Genomic DNA, 25277 nt, shown 5'->3' with positions numbered 1-25277 from the left:
ATAAGCACTCACCCCAAATCTCCCCCTAACTGACCTTCAGACTGGGCCCCCTTAGCTCATAACAAGGTTACAGATATATAGAAACATTGGGGTAACACCCTGCTATAGTTCCAGGGGTACCCAGGGTACAAATAAGCACTCACCCCAAATCTCCCCCTAACTGACCTTCAGACTGGGCCCCCTTAGCTCATAACAAGGTTACAGATATATAGAAACATTGGGGTAACAGTCACCCTGCTATAGTTCCAGGGGTACCCAGAGCACAAATAAACACTCACCCCAAATCTCCCCCTAACTGACCTTCAGACTGGGCCCCCTTAGCTCATAACAAGGTTACAGATATATAGAAACATTGGGGTAACAGTCACCCTGCTATAGTTCCAGGGGTACCCAGGGTACAAATAAGCACTCACCCCAAATCTCCCCCTAACTGACCTTCAGACTGGGCCCCCTTAGCTCATAACAAGGTTACAGATATATAGAAACATTGGGGTAACAGTCACCCTGCTTACCAACATACCTTCAGGCTGTGCCCTTCCCATACACGGCTGTAGCTTTGCCTCAGTTTGTCAGGCACATTATTTGGAACCTTTATTTTTTTTTGCTTACAGCTCGAGTCCTTTTTTCCTGGTAATTCAGGATTATTCAGGTAATACTTATACAAGGTCTCCCCTCTGGGAGTTGCTTTTGGAAACATATCACGGGATGTCTCGTCTTCAAACCAATTTCACTTGTAACAATAATGAGGTGAGGTTCTGGGAATTCTGGGAAATACAGATTATTTTACTAGAAAGGTTACTTATTTGTAATGAAAATACATGATGTATCGTCTTGATTTATCTTGCCGCTGTTGTTAATAATCGGTTATTAAAGTGACACATTGCGTGACGAGAGGAGAGAGCCATTGCTTGGGAATTAGCACGTTCTAAATAAATATCATTGGCTTTCTTCCATTTCTTCTCCTTGTTTGTTCCTCCTTCACTATTGATGAAAATATAATTAGTTTAAAGTGGGGGGAATAGTAGCGCGTCAGGGTACACAGGGTGATGGATTGAGTTTCCTGAGGGAATTTTGCCTTTGAGTGACGTGAATTAGGTTTATAATGGAAACAATATTTTCTCATTTGGGGGAAACAGAATCTTTAAAGACTAAAGGTTTGAATTTGTCAGATGGTTGGAAATCCAAAGCTTCTATGGACCTGATCCTTTATCAAGCTCTCTCAGAAAGAAATGTATAGGAATTCCATAAATGCCTCTGGCCTCCTTCATCACTCCCTTTCCCAACCATTTATTAGTGATTGTATTAATCCTTTGACAGGAGAGCCTTTGGGATTCTACCAGTTTAATGGCTGAGTAAAGAATCACGATGAAATAAAATCAAGAATTGAGTTTCTTCCCTGGGGTAAACAAACAAATGCCGATTCCAATACAGCGTATGACTCTTCATTCTGTCATGGATGACTTATTGACTGTATTTCAAAGGAAATTAAACTGTATATTAAAATATACTTTAGAGCTTTCAGCAGAGATGTGCAATTTCCTGCTTCTCACTGTCCTTAGGATAAGAATATAGGTTGCCATGTGTGATTGGATTATATGTTCTATGAAGACTAATGTAATGTGTGTGCTGTTTACTTAGAGTTTCCCAACAGGTGGAACCTTTCACCAACCAAAAGGGGAGTTGCTCAGCAATATTGCACCAGGTCTAGTAACCCATAGAATTTAATCGAAAGGTAGCATTTGCATTTGGCTACTAGACCTCATGCAGTGCCATATCAGCCATGAGGCAAACTAGGAATCTTACCTTAGAAAGCATCAGATGAACAAAAAGCTGCCCATGGCAACATTAAGAGCCGCTATGGGCATTCAATGGTGGTGCCAAAGCTGTTCTTTGAATATCCTCACTACTCTGTCCTCCTAGAGCACCTAAATCTATGGTCTAACCTTCCTCCAGCTCTTCCTTCTATAGCAAGTCACCTTGTTTGAACTTTGGCTCTACTGAAGCTTCCTCCACTAGAGCCCTGCACTAGATCTTCTCTCTTCACAAGGGGCTTCCAAGAGAATGATGTACACCAAGGGGGCTGTTTTAGTACACCTACTAATATACCTCATCTACTGTCCTGGAAGGTAGGCTCCCTCATTTTCCTATGGGGAACCAATCCAAAGAATAAACATATAGCTTATGGCTAGTTATCTACAGTACATCTGTACGGTTATGGATTCACAAAAATGGCATCCTAGCAGGAAGAAGACCTGCTTCATAGAAAGACAAGGCCTCCTTTGAATAGATGATCTGGAATAATCAACATATTGGTGTTTAATTCTATTATTAATTTTATTATTACATTTTGTACTATTTCTTTAATAATTTGGGGTCAATGTGAAGAACAATGTGTTGACCCCAATGTAATAGAACACCCTTTTACCTTGTTCAGAAATAACCCTAGATATAGGAAAATGCCTTGTAAGACCTGAAAAATGTGAAGCAAAAAAAAGGTTCCTGATTCATAAAAAGTCAGAATAGGAAAGGTTGCCATTTGGTTGGTTGGACATGTCTACTTCTGTTACGAACATTTGTTGGAAATGATGGCAAAATCCCAATTTCATTGAAAATTTGAAATTTTGATGCATCTGCTCAATCCATTTATGGCCATTTCCTCCTGTGAGTAACGCAAATCTGTAAACTGACTTGTCAAAGAAACCTTCAATGATCTTTCATCTCTGCTCTAGAATAATTCATGTTTGACAAAATAAAAGCAGAAATCAACATTTTCTTGTCATCAAAATGGTTCAAAGGCATTGAAAGTTAACTCGCATTTTACTTTAGTGACGCCAGTTCCATTCCAGTATCAGCTCTAATGTATCTATCCGCTGAGCTCAGGTGAACACTTTTCAGTGGTTTCGGCAACTTTGTTTCCCTGAAATAAAATAAAAAAATTGAGAACTTACTGAAAAGTATTGAAATAGGATTTCAACAGAGAATCAACATTTCAGAATTCACTGAAAGAATACTGTGAAGATAGGAACAGCTTAACTTCATTAGTGTTGACCAGAGAAGCAAATACTTGGGTCTGTCTATAGCATCAGAGTGTTTCTGTAGGATCCTGTTTGGTGGAGTATGCAGGATAGATAGCCTGAAAGAAATGTTAGCAGTAACATTTACGTTTATCTTTAAATTTATTAAAACATTTTAATTAATGAATTATGGATTATTGAATTTATAAAAAATGTGTAAAATTTTCAAAAAGAAAGGAGTATTATTTTGTTTGATGGTATGAACATATGGCTTTCCATCCTCTTCCAGGAGATATATTTAAGTATACAGGGTCAGACAAAAACCCGGTGGGCCTCGCTGGTCCACACCTGTTCCACACAGTGTTCACTCCTGACCTACACCCCCAGTAGATCGAAGAAATGAGTCACACAGATACACGCTGGCAGGGGTAGAGGGGTATTTGAGACTGGGGAGGGGGGCTGAGGGCAGGGGCCCTAATAAAGCAGCCCTGGTGGGCCAAGACTCCCCCAGTCTAATTCTCTAAGTATATATCAGTGGGCCTCTTGTTGAGGATGCTAAGCTTAAATGTTCTCCACCTATGAGCTTTATTTACTTTATATATTATTGCTTTTAACTTCACCTAGAGAAACTTTTACTCTTGAGTTGTGATGAAGCACAAGTGAGAACAGCTGATAACTTTGGCTAAATTGGACAAATTTTGACCAAACTGACAAAAATTCTTTGGTGTGTTTGGGTCCTGATAAACACATTGTGAGTAGATTCAGAACATTCCTAACAAGTTAATATTCTGGTGACAATAAGCCAGAGATGGTCCAAAGAGGTATCTCTATCCATGTGTACCTTGACATTAAGCAAGTGATGATGTCATAGTAAAAGACAGAGAAGACTTGTCAAGCTATTGTCTTGCTTGTTTTATACTCACAAGGTAAATCACGTACAGACTATATGGTAGTTTAGACGAGAGTAAATGGTCTTCCCTGTTATGTACATAAGGTAATTGGAAATCTGGTAGAAGGGTTGAAGGCTAATTAGTTATCCATTATCTGCATAAGGTGATTTTTCAGCTTGTGCTCGTGGGGTTACCGCTGAAGATATATTGATGACAAACAAAAGAGGGCTCAATACACACATGAAATACACACACATTAAGAGATACATCCTAGGGATAAATCTGTGGAATATCAGTTAAAGGCATTATTATAGGGCCAGTAACATTAGGAAATGTAAATGGCCATTACGATTATCAAAATGTGTAAGAGGATTTATTTCCTAGGATTGACCATAGTATGAATATGAATGTGATAGGAAGTTTAGATTGTAAGCTCAACCGGGGCAGGGACTGATGTGAACAATCTTTTCAAAGCTTGCAGAGTAAACATTCTCTACTCCTATGGACCCAGTAGGTAAATGATGTCACTGCACCCCATTTCTCTCTTCTTAGTAGAGCAGTGATTTTGAGTAACCAGAACACTAGTGTTCTCTTTTCTAATTGCCTGGAAATAATACTCACATCAATTTGAGGTTTAATTAATTGATAATAATCAGCCACAAGGGTCATAGTGATAAACTGTTATTCTTATGTGGTGTTTTTTTTTCCTTCCATGGTAAATACAGTCTGTTGTTTTCTCAGGTCCCAAACTCCATATACAGGAAAAATGTCTCCGATTTCATTGAGGCTTTTCATAACTTTAGGGCAATTATCCTCTTTTCTCCGTCAAGTGGAAGCATTTTTGAAGTCTTCGAGTGGAACAGCTGCTTTGTTTGCGAGAGAACATTTAATCCAAATGCGATGTGTAATGTCAGTGGGTATTGAAGAGCTGCTCTCTTTTTAGAATTGTTTTGCCACAATTTCCAATACATATAAATATTACAAATCAGTCCTGGTTTCTATTTTTTTGTTTACTTACTTACTAATAGAAATGCATGTTCCAGTTGCAGGGGTTTCCTAGACTTTATAGAGGTGTATAGAGATTTATATAGGGAATTTTAGTGTAAGCATTTGTTATGTACTGGGAGCAGGTAGAAACTTTAAGGGAATATTAAAAAGATACCAATACCTTTGGATGATGCAAACGGGGGTGATCCCAAGTTTATTCCATGGTGTTATCAGATACTACCAAACCACAATCAAATGTTTCATGACCACATGTCTCTTCCTTACTGAGTGAGTTGTAGTGTCTGATAACACCATGGAATAAACTTGAGATCACCCCTGTTTGCAGCATCCAAAGGTTTTGGCGTATTTTTCACTTTTTTAAGTGGAAAAACTAAAATTTTTAGAGGAAAAAAATAAACTTGAATTTTTCAAGGTTTAGTATGCTCTAAAGCTGCTAAAAATTAGAACCCGAAAATACTATTGCTAAAACCAAAATCATGTAGAAGTCAACCGCAGATGTTCCCTTTAACAACTGGAATATATTTTTTTCCTTCAGGATTCTCAAAAGTTTGGGTTTTTTTGTGCTGGTTTTTGGTCGATATTCTGATAAATTTGCTCATTCCGATAAAAGTTTGCTCAATCCGATAAAAGTTTCAAGAACTATTATTGGTAAATTAAGGGGATTCGAGTTTGGGAGTTTGGTCTTTGAAAAAAAGTCGAGTTTAAGTAAATAGGCCTCCCTGAATCCAAATTTGCTCTTCTCGCTAGAAACTGTCCTTGTGTTAATGGAAATACCTTCTCAAATTTTCCTACAAATTAGGGCAAAAAGTAAGTTACTTCTTAGATCTACAATGGTGTTCTTTAATGTAAAGATAATGTCATTATATTAGCTTATATTGCAGTACATTTTACATAAAATTCTAGGGACATGGGAAGCATCCCAGTTCTACTCATTGCTATATGAAGCGAGTATGCCTGGTGAAACAAAGGGCTAGTAACCTTCTTGTATGGTTGATTTTCTGTTGGGAGAGCCAAAAGGTGTAAGATGCTATGGGAAGGGATGAGAGTCATTAGAAAGAAGAGTAGTGCCCTATAAAAGGTTCTTGGATACCCCTCCATGAGAGAAGCTTATTCTTCACTGAAAAGGAAGGCCAGAAATTCCATAATTTTAGTAAATGAAAGGAGCCCTTCAGAATAAGGACATAGAGCTGCAATAAAATTAGTTTAAAATAGTAATACAATAACTTTTCTTTCAGTGCCATAATCCCCAACCAAAGGCTCGCAAGCAATAGGTAGCTCACCAACCCCTTGGATGTTCAAAGCAGCTGCTTATTTTTCAATTCCTGTTTTGGTTGAATAGAAACCAGGTGAACTGCCAAATAGAGCCTTCTGTAGGCTGCCAGTCCCAATAGAAGCTTCCAATAGCAATTCATAGCCCGTATTTGAAGATGGAACATTTTTTTATGCTTGTGTTGTTCCCCAACTCTTCTTACAATTGATTGTGGCTCAAGAGTAAAAAAGGTTTGGGACTTCCTAAACATAAGCCTCACTAGAAGTATAGTCTACTTAGTGCTCTTGTGCTTGTGTCTGGGCTCTCTGTAGTATTTGTTTCTCATGCAAATATGAGGAAAACATTTTTTATTCTGCCGTAAATATTTTCACAAATAAAAGTATGAATTTTTAATAAATAAAAGTGGAAATCAGAACCAAATCTTAACCCTAAGGCCCATGGCACCGGTAATGTAAGGTTTTTTGACATTAAAAGCTGAACATTTTTGTTCAAAGATGTGAACATTTTTAATTTTACTTTATTTTCAAATCAAGGTTTAGATTTGGTTCAGTATTCATACATAATCTGTTCAGATGAATCCAAAATGAATGAATATGAAGAGTCTCTGGTTTTAGTGTGTGAAATCACCCTCAGCATATCCAGCAAAATATTCCAAAAAAATTGTAATGGTGGTGCAGGGAATCTCCATGTCTAAACCAGTTGTACTGTGTGTCCCGCATTAAACATGAGACCAAGACCATTATTTGGCCAGTACTGTAGCACAAACCAACCAATCAAGCATTTAATTTCATTGCTTAATCCATCCACTCTTAATTGCTAAAAGTTCATTACTGATTGGTTCATTGGCTGAAGCCAATTGTTGAGTTGTGTCTATGGAGCAAAGCTGAATATCAGGTAAGTAAAGCTGTAACTAAATGGCAGTTGCCTTAATACAGATGGATTGGGGAAAATAAAGCAACTGCCACAAACATAATGTGATTCCTAGATGTTCTTGTAGATCCAACATGTCTCTGGTTCTTTGCCACAGTAATTTGGGATTATATATCCCCACAGTGTGAATACTGGAAATTCATGAAATCAAATCAAAAAGGTTCTGCATTTTAATAATTTTTTGTGCTTTGTCGTATATTATTGACTTAAGCCACTGGAAAAAACAGACCACAATCTCACACGGTGTGAGTACGTCTCCCAGGAGATCTTCATGTCAATGAGAAGGCGCACGCAACGTATTTCACTGGATGGAATATATTTGCTAAAACTAAACCCGACTGTCTGAAATTGTATTTTTTAGCCACTAGCAGGAATATATTTGTGCCGTATGGAATGTGCTGTAAATAATAATAAATACGTTAGAGCGCCGTGCCTCGTGTAATTTATAGATATCAAAGGAAGAATAAATGTTGAAAATATATGGCTCCCATTCTTTTCACTTTTACGCCCTGTCCTATCTAGGGTTGCCATCTGATTTTTAATAAGCCTACGTTTTTCTAGAGGCTGTCCAGTTGCCTGCCCAGGTTAAACAATTTAAAAATAATATTGATCCTATATCAGACTCCTTGATGTCATAGTTCCACCCCCATGCATCATCAACCCATCCCATGACATTAAGGTCCCACTCCCAATGTAACGCCGACCACGCTGTCTTCCTCCCTCTGATGTGCTGGTTCATTAGGGTGCACGCGTCTCGCATCTTCTTGTGTTAAAGGCGCATTCGTACTGGCGTGATGACGTCAGCGCGCAATGGTGCACATTTCAAATTCTATTTAAAGGGACATTTTTACTGTGTTCTTTGCCCGTTGTTAGGTTAATCTCGTGAGAGTTCCTGGGTGCATTCCTGTTTGTATCTTGTATCTGATTCCTGTTTGTGCCTGCTTGACTAATCTGACTTCTGTGATCCTGACTAGGGATGTAGCGAACGTCGGAAAAAAAGTTCGCGAACATATTCGCGAACTTGCGCAAAAATGCGAGCGGTTCGCGAACGGTTCGCGAACCCCATAGACTTCAATGGGAAGGCGAACTTTAACATCTAGAAAAGACATTTCTGGCCAGAAAAATGATTTTAAAGTTGTTTAAAGGGTGCAACGACCTGGACAGTGGCATGCCAGAGGGGGATCAAGGGCAAAAATGTATCTGAAAAATCTGCCTGTGTGTGCTTGGAAGAGATAGTGTAGGGGGAGAGCTGTTAGTGATTTCAGGGACAGATGATAGTAAGTTTGCTGGCTAGTAATCTGCTTGATACTGCTCTGTATTGGAGGGACAGAAGTCTGCAGGGATTTGAGGGACATTTTAGCTTAGGTAGCTTTGCTGGCTAGTAATCTACTGTTCTCTTTAAACAACTGCCATATGTTGACCTTGTAGGCATTGTTTGCCCAGTTTTTTTGGACGCAGCCACTGAAGCACAGTTGCCAGAAAAAATATGCCATATAAATGCTGAAAATAGTAATTTTTCGCCATACGTTGACCTTGTAGACATTGTTTGCCCAGTTTTTTTGGACGCAGCCACTGAAGCACAGTTGCCAGAAAAATTATGCCATATAAATGCTGAAAATATAAATTTTTTTGGTTGCAGCCATTGAAGCACAGAGGCCAGAAAAATTATGCCATATAAATGCAGAAAATATGCATTTTTTTGGTCGCAGCCACTGAAGCACAGTTGCCAGAAAAATTATGCCATATAAATGCTGAAAATATAAATTTTTTTGGTTGCAGCCACTGAAGCACAGAGGCCAGAAAAATTATGCCATATAAATGCTGAAAATAGTAATTTTTTTGGTCGCAGCCACTGAAGCACAGTTGCCAGAAAAATTATGCCATATAAATGCTGAAAATATAAATTTTTTTGGTCGCAGCCACTGAAGCACAGAGGCCAGAAAAATTATGCCATATAAATGCTGAAAATATAAATTTTTTTGGTTGCAGCCACTGAAGCACAGAGGCCAGAAAAATTATGCCATATAAATGCAGAAAATATGCATTTTTTTGGTCGCAGCCACTGAAGCACAGTTGCCAGAAAAATTATGCCATATAAATGCAGAACATATGCATTTTTTTGGACGCAGCCACTGAAGCACAGTTGCCAGAAAAAATATGCCATATAAATGCTGAAAATAGTCATTTTTTGCCATACGTTGACCTTGTAGACATTGTTTGCCCAGTTTTTTTGGTTGCAGCCACTGAAGCACAGAGGCCAGAAAAAATTAAACCAGTAGGGTTTGCACCCTAGTTTGTAACGGTGGCGGAGGGAGGAGGAGGACGCTAAAGGACAGCTGTGTGTGGAGTCATGAGGCTTGAAGAGAAGGACAGCTGCATAGAAGTCAGAACAAGTCTTCCGGCGTGCAGTAACCCTCCGAGATCCACCCCTCATTCATTTTAATAAAGGTCAGGTAATCGACACTTTTGTGACCTAGGCGAGTTCTCTTCTCAGTTACAATCCCTCCTGCTGCACTGAAGGTCCTTTCTGAGAGCACACTTGAGGCTGGGCAAGACAAGAGGTTCATGGCAAATTGTGACAGCTCTGGCCACAGATCAAGCCTGCGCACCCAGTAGTCCAGGGGTTCATCGCTCCTCAGAGTGTCGATATCTGCAGTTAATGCCAGGTAGTCCGCTACCTGCCGGTCGAGGCATTCTTTGAGGGTGGATCCAGAAGGGTTGTGGCGCTGCCTTGGACAGAAAAACATTTGCATGTCTGACGTTACAGACTGGCCAAAGGGCTTTGTCCTTGCAGGTGTGCTCGTGGCAGGATTACTGGCACCTCTGCCCCTGGAATGTTGATGAGTTCCTGAAGTGACATCACCCTTAAAAGCATTGTACAACATGTTTTGCAGGCTGGTTTGTAAATGCCGCATCTTTTCGGACTTGTGGTATGTTGGTAACATTTCTGACACTTTATGCTTGTACCGAGGGTCTAGTAGCGTTGCGACCCAGTACAGGTCCTTCTCCTTAAGCCTCTTGATACGGGGGTCCTTCAACAGGCATGACAGCATGAAAGACCCCATTCTCACAAGGTTGGATGCAGAGCTATCCATCTCCGCTTCCTCATTATCAAGGACTGCATCATCCACGGTCTCCTCCCCCCAGCCACGTACAAGACCAGGGGTCCCCAAAAGGTCACCACTAGCCCCCTGGGAAGCCTGCTCCTGTTGGTCCTCCTCCTCCTCCTCCACAAAGCCACCTTCCTCCTCTGACTCCACTTCTGGCACCTCTCCCTGCGTTGCAGCAGGTGCCTGGGTTCGTTCTGGTGATTCCGACCAGAAATCGTGCGCTTCCAGCTCCTCGTCACGCTGGTCTACAGCCTCATCTGTCACTCGTCGCACGGCACGCTCCAGGAAGAAAGCGAAGGGTATTAGGTCGCTGATGGTGCCTTCGGTGCGACTGACCATATTTGTCACCTCTTCAAAAGGTCGCATGAGCCTGCAGGCATCGCGCATAAGCACCCAGTAACGGGGGAAAAAAATCCCCAGCTGTGCAGATCCAGTCCTACCACCCAGTTCAAAAAGGTACTCGTTGACGGCCCTTTGTTGTTGCAGCAGACGTTCCAACATAAGGAGCGTTGAATTCCAGCGAGTCTGGCTGTCAGAAATCAAACGCCTGACTGGCATGTTGTAGCGCTGCTGAATGTCAGCAAGGCGTGCCATGGCTGTGTAGGAACGTCTGAAATGGGCCGACACCTTTCTGGACTGGGTGAGAACGTCCTGGAATCCTGGGTACTTGGAGACAAAACGTTGGACTATTAAATTTAACACATGTGCCATGCAGGGCACATGTGTTAAATTGCCTAGTCTCAACGCTGCCAACAGATTGCTTCCATTGTCACACACCACTTTTCCGATCTGCAGTTGGTGTGGGGTCAGCCACCGATCGGCCTGTGACTGCAGAGATGACAGGAGTACAGATCCGGTATGGTTTTTGCTTTCCAGGCACGTCATCCCCAAGACAGCGTGACAACGGCGTACCTGGCACGTCGAATAGCCTAGGGGGAGCTGGGGGTGCACAGGTGTGGAGGAGGAGAAGGAGGACCCAGCAGCAGAGTAAGAAGAAGAAGAAGACGAGGTAGAGAGCGATGGAGGAGTAGAGGTGGTGGCAGAACCGCGTGCAATCCGTGGTGGTGACACCAACTCCACTGTTGTTGTTGAGCTACCCATTCCCTGCTTCCCAGCCATTACCAAGTTCACCCAGTGGGCAGTGTAGGTGACATACCTGCCCTGACCATGCTTGGAGGACCATGCGTCAGTAGTCATATGGACCTTTGGCCCAACACTAAGTGACAGAGATGCGGTAACTTGGCTCTGCACATGTTGGTACAGGTGTGGTATTCCCTTTTTAGAAAAAAAATTGCGGCTGGGTACCTTCCACTGCGGTGTCCCAATTGCTACAAATTTGCGGAAGGCCTCAGAGTCCACCAGCTGGTATGGTAAAAGCTGGCGGGCTAAGAGTGCAGACAAGCCAGCTGTCAGACGCCGGGCAAGGGGGTGACAGTCAGACATTGGCTTCTTACGCTCAAACATGGCCTTCACAGAAACTTGGCTGGTGGCAGATGACTGGGAATGGGAACAGGTGGTCAAGGTGGAAGGCGGAGTGGAGGGTGGTTCAGACGGGTCAAGGAGAGCAGAGGTAGAGCAGTAAGATGCTGGACCAGAAGGAGTGTGGCTTTTAGTTTGCCTGTTGCCTTTGAGGTGTTGCTCCCAAAGTGCTTTGTGCTTGCCGCTCATGTGCCTTCGCATAGAAGTTGTACCTATGTGGCTGTTGGGCTTACCAAGGCTCAGTTTCTGACTGCACTCATTGCAAATTACAATGCTTTTGTCAGAGGCACACACATTAAAAAAATCCCACACTGCTGACTTTTTGGAAGTGTGCGATCTGGCGGTAACAGTAGAAGTTGGCGGAGTTGGCGGTATTGGCGGCAATGGCGGGTGCGTTGGCCGGCTGAACACAGGTGCCGATACATGTTGTTGCCCTACTGATCCCTGCGGGCTGTCCTCCCTGCTTCTTCTAAGTCTTATTCTCCTACTGCCTCTCTGACTCTCCGTCTCTCCATCTGAACTACCCTCCTCTTGCTCTCTTCTACTAGGCACCCACAAAACATCAATCTCCTCATCATCATTCTCCTCAGATGCATCAATTTCTTCTGACACATCACAGAAGGAAGCAGCAGCGGGGACCTCCTCCTCATCACTCATTATGTCCATCTCTATCGTGTTCTCTGCCAGAATTAAATCTGGTGTAAGGTCCTCATCTCCTTCATCTTCTTCTGGCAATAATGGTTGCGCATTACTCAGTTCAAGAAACTCATGGGAAAATAACTCCTCTGACCCCAGTGAAGAAGGGGCACCGGTGGTGGAGGAAGTGTTACGTGGGGTGGCCATAGCAGTGGAGGATGAGGAGGATGTTGTGGTAAAGTTAGAAACGGTAGAGGATGGGGTGTGCTGTGTAAGCCAGTCAACTACCTCTTCAGCATTTTGGGAGTTCAGGGTCATTGGCTTTTTAAAACTGGGCAATTTGCTAGGGCCACAGGATTGCATAGCAGCACGGCCCCTAGCACGGCCTCTGCGTGGCGGCCTGCCTTTGCCTGGCATTATTTTTAAAAAAACAACAACAACAACAAAAACTCAGTTGGTTTTTCTGGAAACGATAATACACACAGCTAGATGGCGGGTTGAAGAAAACAGTGTGCAAATAATGCCTACAAGGTCAACGTATACACTACTACAGCGGTGGATACGGATTACGTAAAATATATTATGGCTGCTTGAAAAAAGTCACTCCGGTGTTTTTTCTGGAGACGGTAATATTATGGATATTTAGACAGAATGTGAACAAGGTCACACAGCTAGATGGCGGGTTGAAGAAAACAGTGTGCAAATAATGCCTACAAGGTCAACGTATACACTACTACAGCGGTGGATACGGATTACGTAAAATATATGAATGCTGCTTGAAAAAAAGTAACTCAAGTGGTTTTTCTAGAGACGATAATATTATGGATATTTAGACAGAATGTGAACAAGGTCACACAGCTAGATGGCGGGTTGAAGAAAACAGTGTGCAAATAATGCCTACAAGGTCAACGTATACACTACTACAGCGGTGGATACGGATTACGTAAAATATATGAATGCTGCTTGAAAAAAAGTAACTCAAGTGGTTTTTCTAGAGACGATAATATTATGGATATTTAGACAGAATGTGAACAAGGTCACACAGCTAGATGGCGGGTTGAAGAAAACAGTGTGCAAATAATGCCTACAAGGTCAACGTATACACTACTACAGCGGTGGATACGGATTACGTAAAATATATGAATGCTGCTTGAAAAAAAGTAACTCAAGTGGTTTTTCTAGAGACGATAATATTATGGATATTTAGACAGAATGTGAACAAGGTCACACAGCTAGATGGCGGGTTGAAGAAAACAGTGTGCAAATAATGCCTACAAGGTCAACGTATACACTACTACAGCGGTGGATACGGATTACGTAAAATATATGAATGCTGCTTGAAAAAAAGTAACTCAAGTGGTTTTTCTAGAGACGGTAATATTATGGATATTTAGGCAGAATGTGAACAATGTCACACAGCTAGATGGCGGGTTGAAGAAAACAGTGTGCAAATAATGCCTACAAGGTCAACGTATACACTACTACAGCGGTGGATACGGATTACGTAAAATATATTATGGCTGCTTGAAAAAAGTCACTCCGGTGTTTTTTCTGGAGACGGTAATATTATGGATATTTAGACAGAATGTGAACAAGGTCACACAGCTAGATGGCGGGTTGAAGAAAACAGTGTGCAAATAATGCCTACAAGGTCAACGTATACACTACTACAGCGGTGGATACGGATTACGTAAAATATATTATGGCTGCTTGAAAAAAGTCACTCCGGTGTTTTTTCTGGAGACGGTAATATTATGGATATTTAGACAGAATGTGAACAAGGTCACACAGCTAGATGGCGGGTTGAAGAAAACAGTGTGCAAATAATGCCTACAAGGTCAACGTATACACTACTACAGCGGTGGATACGGATTACGTAAAATATATTATGGCTGCTTGAAAAAAGTCACTCCGGTGTTTTTTCTGGAGACGGTAATATTATGGATATTTAGACAGAATGTGAACAAGGTCACACAGCTAGATGGCGGGTTGAAGAAAACAGTGTGCAAATAATGCCTACAAGGTCAACGTATACACTACTACAGCGGTGGATACGGATTACGTAAAATATATTATGGCTGCTTGAAAAAAGTCACTCCGGTGTTTTTCTGGAGACGGTAATATTATGGATATTTAGACAGAATGTGAACAAGGTCACACAGCTAGATGGCGGGTTGAAGAAAACAGTGTGCAAATAATGCCTACAGGGCAAATAATGCCTAAAAGGTCAACTTATACACTACTACAGCGGTAGTAAAATAAAAAAAGTAAAATAAAAAAAAATGAATATTAAAAAAAAAAAATTAAAGTTGGTGCTGCTGAACTACTAGGAGCAGCAGATTAGCACACCAGTCCCACTCCCCAACACTGCTAGACTAATAGCACTGGGCTCTTATAGTAGTAGTAGTAGTAGTAGTAAAACAACAAAAAAATAAATAAAAGCAGTCCTTACAAGGACTACTGTTATTGCAGCAGTCAGCAGATGAGATCAGAAGCAGGACAGCTGCCCACTGCAGCTACATACAGAGCACTGCAGTAGAAGGTAGATTACTAGCCAGCAAAGCTACCTAAGCTTAAATGTCCCTCAAACCCCTGCAGACTTCTGTCCCTCCAATAACAGAGCAGTATCAAAACGATTACTAGCCAGCAAACTTTCAACTGTCCCTGAAATCACTAACAGGCAGCAGCTCTCTCCCTACACTATCTCTTCAGCACACACAGGCAGAGTGAAAAAACGCTGCAGGGCTTCGGTTTTTATAGGGAAGGGGAGTGGTCCAGGGGAGAGCTTCCTGATTGGCTGCCATGTACCTGCTGGTCTGGGGTGAGAGGGCAAAAAAAAGCGCCAACAATGGCGAACCCAAAATGGCGAACGTCGCGCGACGTTCGCGAACTTCCGGCGAGCGCGAACACCCGATGTTCGCGCGAACAAGTTCGACGGCGAACAGTTCGCGACATCTCTAATCCTGACCCCTGCCTGGTAACCGACTATTCTGAAATCTGTATTCCGACTCCTGCCTGTCTTGACTCTTCTTGATTGATATCCTGGTTTTGACCCTTGCTTGTCTGATTTCGATTGTATTCTGCCTGCACCGACCCGGCCTGGTTTTGACTACGCTTTCTGTCTGCTCCTTGAACTGTGACCTTCTGCCCAAAAGACTTTGCTAATGATCGTGCTCCTCTGCTCACCCAGAACCCCTAGCTTGGCTCTTCTCTTAATAAGACCTGGTAGCATCCAATTAGCCAACGGCTCGTCCTGAGGTGAAAGGTGGCTGTTAAAGGCAGAAGCGAGAGCCGAGACCAGGGAGCCTAGCATTGGTTCTGGATTCTGGGTGCTGATCGTGACACCCAAATGTCATCACCTGATTCCTGAAGTCATCATCATGCCATTTGGTCCACTAGGGAATCTCCTCTGTTAGTGGTGCCCTTATGTTTCTTTTCTGCAGAAAATAAGTATCTGAGGAGTAATGATCCAGTGACACCACGCTGGGCTCAGGACCCAGAACAACATTTGTGTATTTGGCTTTTATTAATGCATAGACTACTGCAAACTGATCAATCACCTGCAAATCAAAAATTGGGTAATTTTTAGGTCTTTTGCCAAACCCCATAGACACGCCCTCCATCCAACCAGAACCTTGCTGACTTCCAGTAATCCTTGGCAAATCGATCGGATTCAATTAGACTGTTCATTCACTGTGCTTCCGTCCAATGAAGACAATAACTTGTAGGAAAAGGAGTGATGAATTCAGTCGGACGCAGTGGGTTGCTGCAAAAACTGTGTTTTTTATTTTAACACAACATGTTTCGAGCTGTGCTCTTTGTCAAGAGCACAGCTCGAAACATGTTGTGTTAAAATAAAAAACACAGTTTTTGCAGCAACCCACTGCGTCCGACTGAATTCATCACTCCTTTTCCTTCCAGTAATCCTTGTTCTTTTGGGGTCCAAAATTCAGGATTGTCCAGCTCAAATGGGGCAATAGATAATAATGCTGATGGAGAATTAGAAAGCAACATCCATATGTATGTATGGAACTCTCAGGGAATGTTTCTATTTTATACTTCTCTCAACTTCTGGTGCTACTGACAAAAACACAAACATATTGAAAGTACCCAAAGAAAATGTAATGATAGAGAAATTCTATGACAGCCTCAATTTAACTGGTCTCTGACTGCTCAAGGCCTCCATTCTGTTTAAACATGAGCTGCCTTTAAACCCTCCATTATAGCCAGGGGTTAATTCCATCTCAAATCTCCACTTATTTTAACTACTTGGATTTTTTTTTCTGAGCTGCAAATCAATATGGCAATCATTTTACCATCTACATTTCTGTAGAAAGCTTTTCAGAAACAAATTACACAGGTCTGCAGAAATGAACAAAATGACTACTTTTTGCAAGTGAATTAAAATGAACAAAAAAGAGAAAAATACAAAAAGCTGAATAGGACCGGGCCACTGCTGATGAAATGCTCCTCGCTTTGTTGGAGGGAGAGGGGGACATTTGGGAGGGGGGTGCCAAAGAAAAGCAGATTTAAATGTATGGTATATTTCCCATAATATTATAATACAGAGATACAGGCACAACTACATATTACAGGCTCTGCTCATTTACCCATCACATTGTTAAATGAAATCCCATGATAAATCAGCCCTTTATTTTATTTGAATGTGTCTTTTGGTGCAACCAATAAAGGAAAATCTCACCTAGTATTTGATGCTATCAGCCATGAATCCTACCAGCCAAGCCATCATTATATATGACCATGTCCCATGGAATGCCTGAATCAGATGAAGAAAGCCCAGCTTAGGTATGAGGAGCAGCTCATATAACCTGGAACACTTCTTGCTGAAGATTGCATCAAAGTCAAGGGTTTATAGTCTCAACTGAACATGGAGGTCATTGATAATTCTTCCCATGAAATATTTCTGCAATACGCTTTTGCAGAGGCACCTGGAGGTTTTGTGCAATCAACTTTGAAGTATCTCCCACCACTTGAGGTAGGACCTCCTACAAAAATATTTCTAGAAGGTGGTGAAGAATGTTGTGTACGTGTACCATAAATGGCTGTATTCGGCACTAACCGCTTGTCTTTTTTGTTGCGTAAACTTTTATTACTTTTTGGGGCTGATAAAAGAATCAAAGAAAAAACATATTCGAACAAAGAATTCCAAAGAATATAATACTACAATCATATGACTGTAACTCAAGACATTGAGCAGCGAATAAAGATGTTTCCAGTTTATAGTTATAAGTCATTGGTCTAACAATATAAATGTTTAACTTTCAAGTAAGTTGAAGTAAGTGAGTAAGGAGAGGCAGGGAAGGTTAAGGTCCATGGTAGTATTTCAGGTTGGTTTAGACCTTAAAGTTAAGGGAATGTTTCCCTGGCCTGATGTTGTAGCGTATGGTGTCCCAAAACCCTGAACTAACACCTAGGTCCTGGTCACAGCTCATGCTTCTGCCTATAACAGCCACCATTTATTTCAGGAGGGAGGAGTCATCTGCTACTCGGATGCCCCCAGGTCTTATAGTGAGAGGACCAAGGGGACAGTTTGTCAAAGATGGCTCGGCGTGTAAAGGAACCAGAAGCGACAGGCATCTTTGCACCACAAGACCACCATGTATTCTCACAGGTGTACTAGCTATATGGTATTCTGATTTGGACCAACTTTTCTGCCATTCTACACTCCATTTCCCTTTTATCTTTCACCCTGGAGAGTATATCTGTAAGCCTAGAAGGAGACAGGTTGTTTCCTTTGAGATGCAATGGATAGTTTGGATGCAGTAAGGATAACATTTGTGAGTCTCTTTTCTGTGGCAGTATTATCTGGGATAGGGTTGCCCACTAGGGTCCTATGTATATTTAGCTAAGTGGACTTCCCTGAATACAAAGTCCTCTACTTCCTTCCAAAGAGGTGAAATTATGGGATATTATCACATTACATGCTGTAGAGTTTCCCTATGGCCATAATTTATCCATCATAACATGCAGATAAGTTTCATGTGGGTATCATACCAGGAGAACATTGTTTTCATATGATCTCCTTTTGCCTGAGACATGTCACAGTCTTCTTTGCGTTACTGATCTTTTATCTTATATACAAGGTATTACATTAATGGGCCCTGGCTGATAAGTAATAAAATATTTTTGCAACACAGGCTATCATTGAAAAGGTCTAGTGGGCCCTAAAATCATTTTGCTATGGGACCAGATAATGCCTAGTTAAGCCACTGATTTGAGATTCAGAGATTGTGTTTCACCCCTCTACATCTTTTTTGTGATTTTGTTCATTATAATCTATTGAATAATAAAAAAAATGTTTTTCATTTGATCTTTCAAATTCTATACAAAGCAATTCTGCTCTAAACTGATTCACAACTCCCACCATTCACTATTTTCCCTCCTAACAATTAGGCAATTGAAAACGATAACTAGGAAAAGGCTGTCGTCTTTTTCATGTAATTAATCTTCCCTCATTTTGGCAATGTTGCCTATTTTTGAGAACAAAGACATTTGCAAACAATATCTGAAACGCTAAAGCCTCTACTTAAATAATCTCAAGTGAATACTGTACCTACACTAGAACGGTTTAAAGAGAAGGAGAAACAAAGAGTTGATCAAAGCACAAAGGATTTGGAGCTGTGACTCATTGTGTGTAGAGTGAGGCCCAGGCAAGTAGGGAAAGGGCACAGACAAAAGAATATACATCATTATCTGCTTATTGTTGGGGAGCTTTGATATTGTTTTCAGTAGCTGATCTCAAATAGTTCTGTGTTATACTAGTATATCCCAAATATGCATGAAATCACAAAATCCTTATTATGGTGTATCAATGTATAACAAAGATGCATAGATTTGAATGCTAAAATCAGGAGATGCATTTAAGGTTTTAAATAAGGGTAACTGCTAGGCTTGCTGAATAGTTCTTGTAAAAAAAAATTGAGTGGGGTAGAAGGTACAGTAGGGCAAGAAAGCAATAGTAGAACAAAATTGTGAGTGTATGGCAAAATGATGAGATGAAAACCATACCACAAGATGATAACAGTTGGATGAGATGGTGGCAGTAGCACAATATGGCAATAGTAGTGCAAAATGGCCATAATAGGCCAATATAGTTACAGTAGAACAAGATGATTACAGTAGGTGACAGAAAGCACAAATGAAGACACTAGGCTAAAATGACAACTGAGATGGTGAGTGCAGGACAACATGACAAGACGAGGGAACCATGGTTGGAGGAGAACAAGATGGTGAAAATAAGGCAAAATAAAGATATGGAAACACAATGGTAACATTATTAGTGTTGCCCAACCAGCAGTGCCTTTCAGCGCAAATAACAACCAAGAGTTGATGACTTAGCTCAAGACTACATCTTTTATGCCAACTTTATTGTGACTGTTCATACCTCAAAATAGATGCTTCTTTGTAATCTGTGGCCATGAAATGTTCCTTGTTAGCTAAAAAATAATCAAATCCCTTGCACAATCATCAAGAGTTGGAAGAAAGCTTAACAATAAGTGGAGATCCTGGGGATGAACTTTGACACGGGTCCTGAGACTCTTTATCTACCTTCTTTTTCTTTGACCTCGCAGCTGCCTTTCACACAGTTGAAGCTCCTCTACACTTAGTTATGTTTCTGGTCCCTCTAGAAAGCTGTCCCTTCCTTCCTTCCTCCTGTAATATGTCTTTACCCCATCCCTTTATAAAATATCTTGCACCGCAACTACAGCACCTGGAAGACAGCACCCTTGGTCTCCTTCTCTTCTTCTGATTTTTTTTATCCCACAATGCAGCATTCCTTTTACAAATTTCAGAGTAATTCTACCAGCTGCAACTAGAAGTGCAACATTCTCTTTGCAAGGGAATGGGCATCACATAGGCAAGACATAGGGGCTTTTTTAGGTAATCGTATATATCAACACAGCCCGCCAGAGAGATATACTGCTGCTCTATGATTATGTGCATGTTATTTCTAGGAGAATATTTATTAAAGTTGACCTTTCATTTATATATATATATACATCTTTCTTCAGAGTTGCTCTTTCGTCTACAGTTTTTATGTAGCTGTGCAGTCTGTAGCCAAACCAAATCAGTATTTAATTAATAACCCCCAGTAGGTAATACGAATGAAAATAGTGGCACAAGCACAAAGCAAGAACAAATATTATTCAACTCCAGCATTTAGAGACTTTTTAAGTTGTCACTGCACATGAATCAATAAGTAATACATTTTAAGTACTTGACCAGTGTTGGCAGGTCCTGGGGCCTAAGTGCAGTACTTTGGTAAGGAACAGTGACAGGCCATAGTAATTACTGGTATACAGCGGTCGGGAGGTTAAAACCCACTGTGACGTTCCAGGGTTCATAGTTCAACTTTCTTTGGAAATGCCTCAATGAATTGCGAGAAATGTGTAGCCTGTTCAATTAACCTACAGATATTTAAAATGCAAAATGTAAAAAAGATTCAGTAGGGTTTTCTTGTGTTTGTATTTTGGTGTCTCTAGTTTCACTCTCATTGGTTCAACAACAGGGAGGACTGCAGAGTCAGGGGTACTGAGGACCCAAAAGAATCCAAGTTGGGGCATGGGGGTCCAAAATGGCACATGATCATCTTTGAGTGTGTAGTCAATATAACCCAAGATTTTTTAGTTTTATTGGACCCAATTAACCAGATTTTTGCATGAAGACACAGAAAGAACAGGGATGCCAGCCAGAAAGATTAAGTTTAGACTACTGTGTTGCCTAATCTATCTAGAGACTTGTAAAAAACATGATTGGGAGAGTTCCCTCAGGGTAAAGAGAGACAACTGGTTAATGTTCAGGAGGTGCCAGGTGGGTTCTCCAGCATATAAAAGGCAGAAGATCCTAGGAACTGACTTTGTTGGACTCCACTTGCTAGTGATGTATTGATGGTACCAGGTCTTAGGAGCCTGAGGCAGAGTAGGCCTCAGAATAAACACCCTAGGAGTAATAGTTAGACTAGTAGCTCTGATAGAGTCTCCAACTCGTATGTGTTGAGTGAGTACCACGGCTACTGCAACTAGAGACAGATGTCATTGATAAAGTCTTTTAGGTAACATGAATCGAGTTCCATACCTTCTGAGGCTTGAGAATGGTGAAATTGCTTCGGAAACCATTGCCATAATAAATGCAAAAATAGAGGGGCCCTTCCTCTGCATTAGGGATATAACTGTAAGGGCCCGAAGGCGCAGTTGGAGTACGGACCAAGGAGGAGGCAGGTAACAAACCAAAGTTCGTTGTATCAGAAGGATGAGGTAAGAGAGTAGTCGAAGTCCAGGCAAAAGTTCAATCCAGGCAGCGAAGGGTCAATCCGAAATAACAGGCAAGGTTGGTACACAGGAATCAATCAATAATAACACACCCAGGAATACAAGAAGTTAAACCTATACTTGGGCAATGTCTGTAGTGTCCAGAAGGCTTTATATAGGCCAGGTTTGACGCCAACGTTTGGGTGCAATGGCGTCATGACACTGACGCTGGCGTCCTGACGCTGGCGTTCTGACGCTGACACACGTTCTGACGCTGGCGACCATTCTGTTGCCGGCGACCAATCAACAGGCGGGAAGACGCTGGTGTCATAGTGCTGCGACCAGCAGGATCCACATGGAGGGGCCAGGAGTCGCCATCTTGGACGCCGTCGCCATCTTGGATGCCGTCGCCATCTTGGATGTGAGTAGTGACCTCCATTTCCATTACAATAACAGCCCAGTATCAGGATCTGATGAACCAGCACAGAAGAGTAGAAGGCTTTTATGCTGATTCAGTATCATTGGCCCAAGGCTGGTTCCTAAATAATGTTTTGCCAGTGAAGTCTGATTAGATAAATGCACGTATTTTGCCGTTCTGTTATTCTTTTAATCATTTTCTAGACCCATTTCCATCTTTTCTGTTAAACTTGTTCTGCGGGTCCTTTTATTTTTCATGTTCAATACCTTAAGCACTTCCCACACTTCTTTAATCCATGCCAAACCACCCACTTGCACTGACAGCAATTGTAATTTACTGTACTAACATAATGCTTGCTGATGTCAAATAGCTGGGCAGCCAGAGAAAGAAAAAGCCCTGAAGCTAAGGAAACTACTACTGTCATGCCCCAAATTGTCTACTTCCAGACGCCCTTGAAGAATAGACACTTTAATTGACTTAAGGGAGAAACTTAGAAAAATGAGATGGGGTATTTTGGTAATTTATAAAAAAAACCCTACAGTAACAGAGCAAATTAAACTTTATTTATCTTCAAATCAGAGTAAAAGAGAGAGAATAGGAGGCTCTGGTCTGCTCATCTCCTTCCCTAAGGGTCTCTGGAGAGGGTGTCATTTCTTTGCATCATTACATGATATGAAACATTGAGAAAATACAAAAAACCATCAAAGTCAACCTTTGTGAAACTTAAACTTTACAACATGCTTCAAAGTGAGAGTTTTATGGGACTTTAGTGTATAAAGACTATTCACTGAATTTTTAGTTCATAAGAAGGTCACAGATATATTAAACAATTTAAAAACAATCACCCTGCTATAGTTCCAGGGGTACCTAGGGCACAAATAAGCACTCACCCCAAATCTCCCCCTAACTGACCTTCAGACTGGGCCCCCTTAGCTCATAACAAGGTTACAGATATATAGAAACATTGGGGTGTCACCCTGCTATAGTTCCAGGGGTACCTAGGGCACAAATAAACACTCACCCCAAATCCGTCCCTAACTGACCTTCAGACTGGGCCCCCTTAGCTCATAACAAGGTTACAGATATATAGAAACATTGGGGTAACAGTCACCCTACTATAGTTCCAGGGGTACCCAGGGTACAAATAAACACTCACCCCAAATCCGTCCCTAACTGACCTTCAGACTGGGCCCCCTTAGCTCATAACAAGGTTACAGATATATAGAAACATTGGGGTGTCACCCTGCTATAGTTCCAGGGGTACCCAGGGTACAAATAAGCACTCACCCCAAATCTCCCCCTAACTGGCCTTCAGACTGGGCCCCCTTAGCTCATAACAAGGTTACAGATATATAGAAACATTGGGGTAACAGTCACCCTGCTATAGTTTCAGGGGTACCTAGGGCACAAATAAGCACTCACCCCAAATCTCCCCCTAACTGACCTTCAGACTGGGCCCCCTTAGCTCATAACAAGGTTACAGATATATAGAAACATTGGGGTGTCACCCTGTTATAGTTCCAGTGGTACCAAGGGCACAAATAAGCACTCACCCCAAATCTCCCCCTAACTGACCTTCAGACTGGGCCCCCTTAGCTCATAACAAGGTTACAGATATATAGAAACATTGGGGTAACAGTCACCCTGCTATAGTTTCAGGGGTACCTAGGGCACAAATAAGCACTCACCCCAAATCTCCCCCTAACTGACCTTCAGACTGGGCCCCCTTAGCTCATAACAAGGTTACAGATATATAGAAACATTGGGGTAACAGTCACCCTGCTATAGTTTCAGGGGTACCTAGGGCACAAATAAGCACTCACCCCAAATCTCCCCCTAACTGACCTTCAGACTGGGCCCCCTTAGCTCATAACAAGGTTACAGATATATAGAAACATTGGGGTGTCACCCTGTTATAGTTCCAGTGGTACCCAGGGTACAAATAAGCACTCACCCCAAATCTCCCCCTAACTGACCTTCAGACTGGGCCCCCTTAGCTCATAACAAGGTTACAGATATATAGAAACATTGGGGTAACAGTCACCCTGCTATAGTTTCAGGGGTACCTAGGGCACAAATAAGCACTCACCCCAAATCTCCCCCTAACTGACCTTCAGACTGGGCCCCCTTAGCTCATAACAAGGTTACAGATATATAGAAACATTGATGTGTCACCCTGCTATAGTTCCAGGGGTACCCAGGGCACAAATAAACACTCACCCCAAATCTCCCCCTAACTGACCTTCAGGCTGGGAACCTTTAGCTCATAACAAGGTTACAGATATATAGAAACATTTGGGGTAACAGTCACCCTGCTTTAGTTCCAGGGGTACCCAGGGCACAAATAAACACTCACCCCAAATCCGTCCCTAACTGACCTTCAGACTGGGCCCCCTTAGCTCATAACAAGGTTACAGATATATAGAAACATTGGGGTGTCACCCTGCTATAGTTCCAGGGGTACCCAGGGTACAAATAAGCACTCACCCCAAATCTCCCCCTAACTGACCTTCAGACTGGGCCCCCTTAGCTCATAACAAGGTTACAGATATATAGAAACATTGGGGTAACAGTCACACTGCTATAGTTCCAGGGGTACCCAGGGCACAAATAAGCACTCACCCCAAATCTCCCCATAACTGACCTTCAGACTGGGCCCCCTTAGCTCATAACAAGGTTACAGATATATAGAAACATTGGGGTGTCATCCTGCTATAGTTCCAGGGGTACCCAGGGTACAAATAAGCACTCACCCCAAATCTCCCACTAACTGACCTTCAGGCTGGACCCCCTTAGCTCATAACAAGGTTACAGATATATATAGAAACATTGGGGTGTCATCCTGCTATAGTTCCAGGGGTACCCAGGGTACAAATAAGCACTCACTCCAAATCTCCCCCTAGCTGACCTTCAGGCTGGGCCCCCTTAGCTCATAACAAGGTTACAGATATATAGAAACATTTGGGGTGTCATCCTGCTATAGTTCCAGGGGTACCCAGGGTACAAATAAGCACTCACCCCAAATCTCCCCCTAACTGACCTTCAGACTGGGCCCCCTTAGCTAATAACAAGGTTACAGATATATAGAAACATTGGGGTGTCACCCTGCTATAGTTCCAGGGGTACCCAGGGTACAAATAATCACTCACCCCAAATCTCCCCATAACTGGCCTTCAGGCTGGGTCCCCTTAGCTCATAACAAGGTTACAGATATATAGAAACATTGGGGTAACAATCTGCCTACTATAGTTCC

This window comes from Xenopus laevis, chromosome 6S (genome assembly GCF_017654675.1).
Source record: "Xenopus laevis strain J_2021 chromosome 6S, Xenopus_laevis_v10.1, whole genome shotgun sequence".
NCBI classification, from domain to species: Eukaryota; Metazoa; Chordata; class Amphibia; order Anura; family Pipidae; genus Xenopus; species Xenopus laevis.
The sequence above is the reverse complement of the archived record's forward strand: the minus strand, read 5'-3'. Positions refer to the sequence as shown.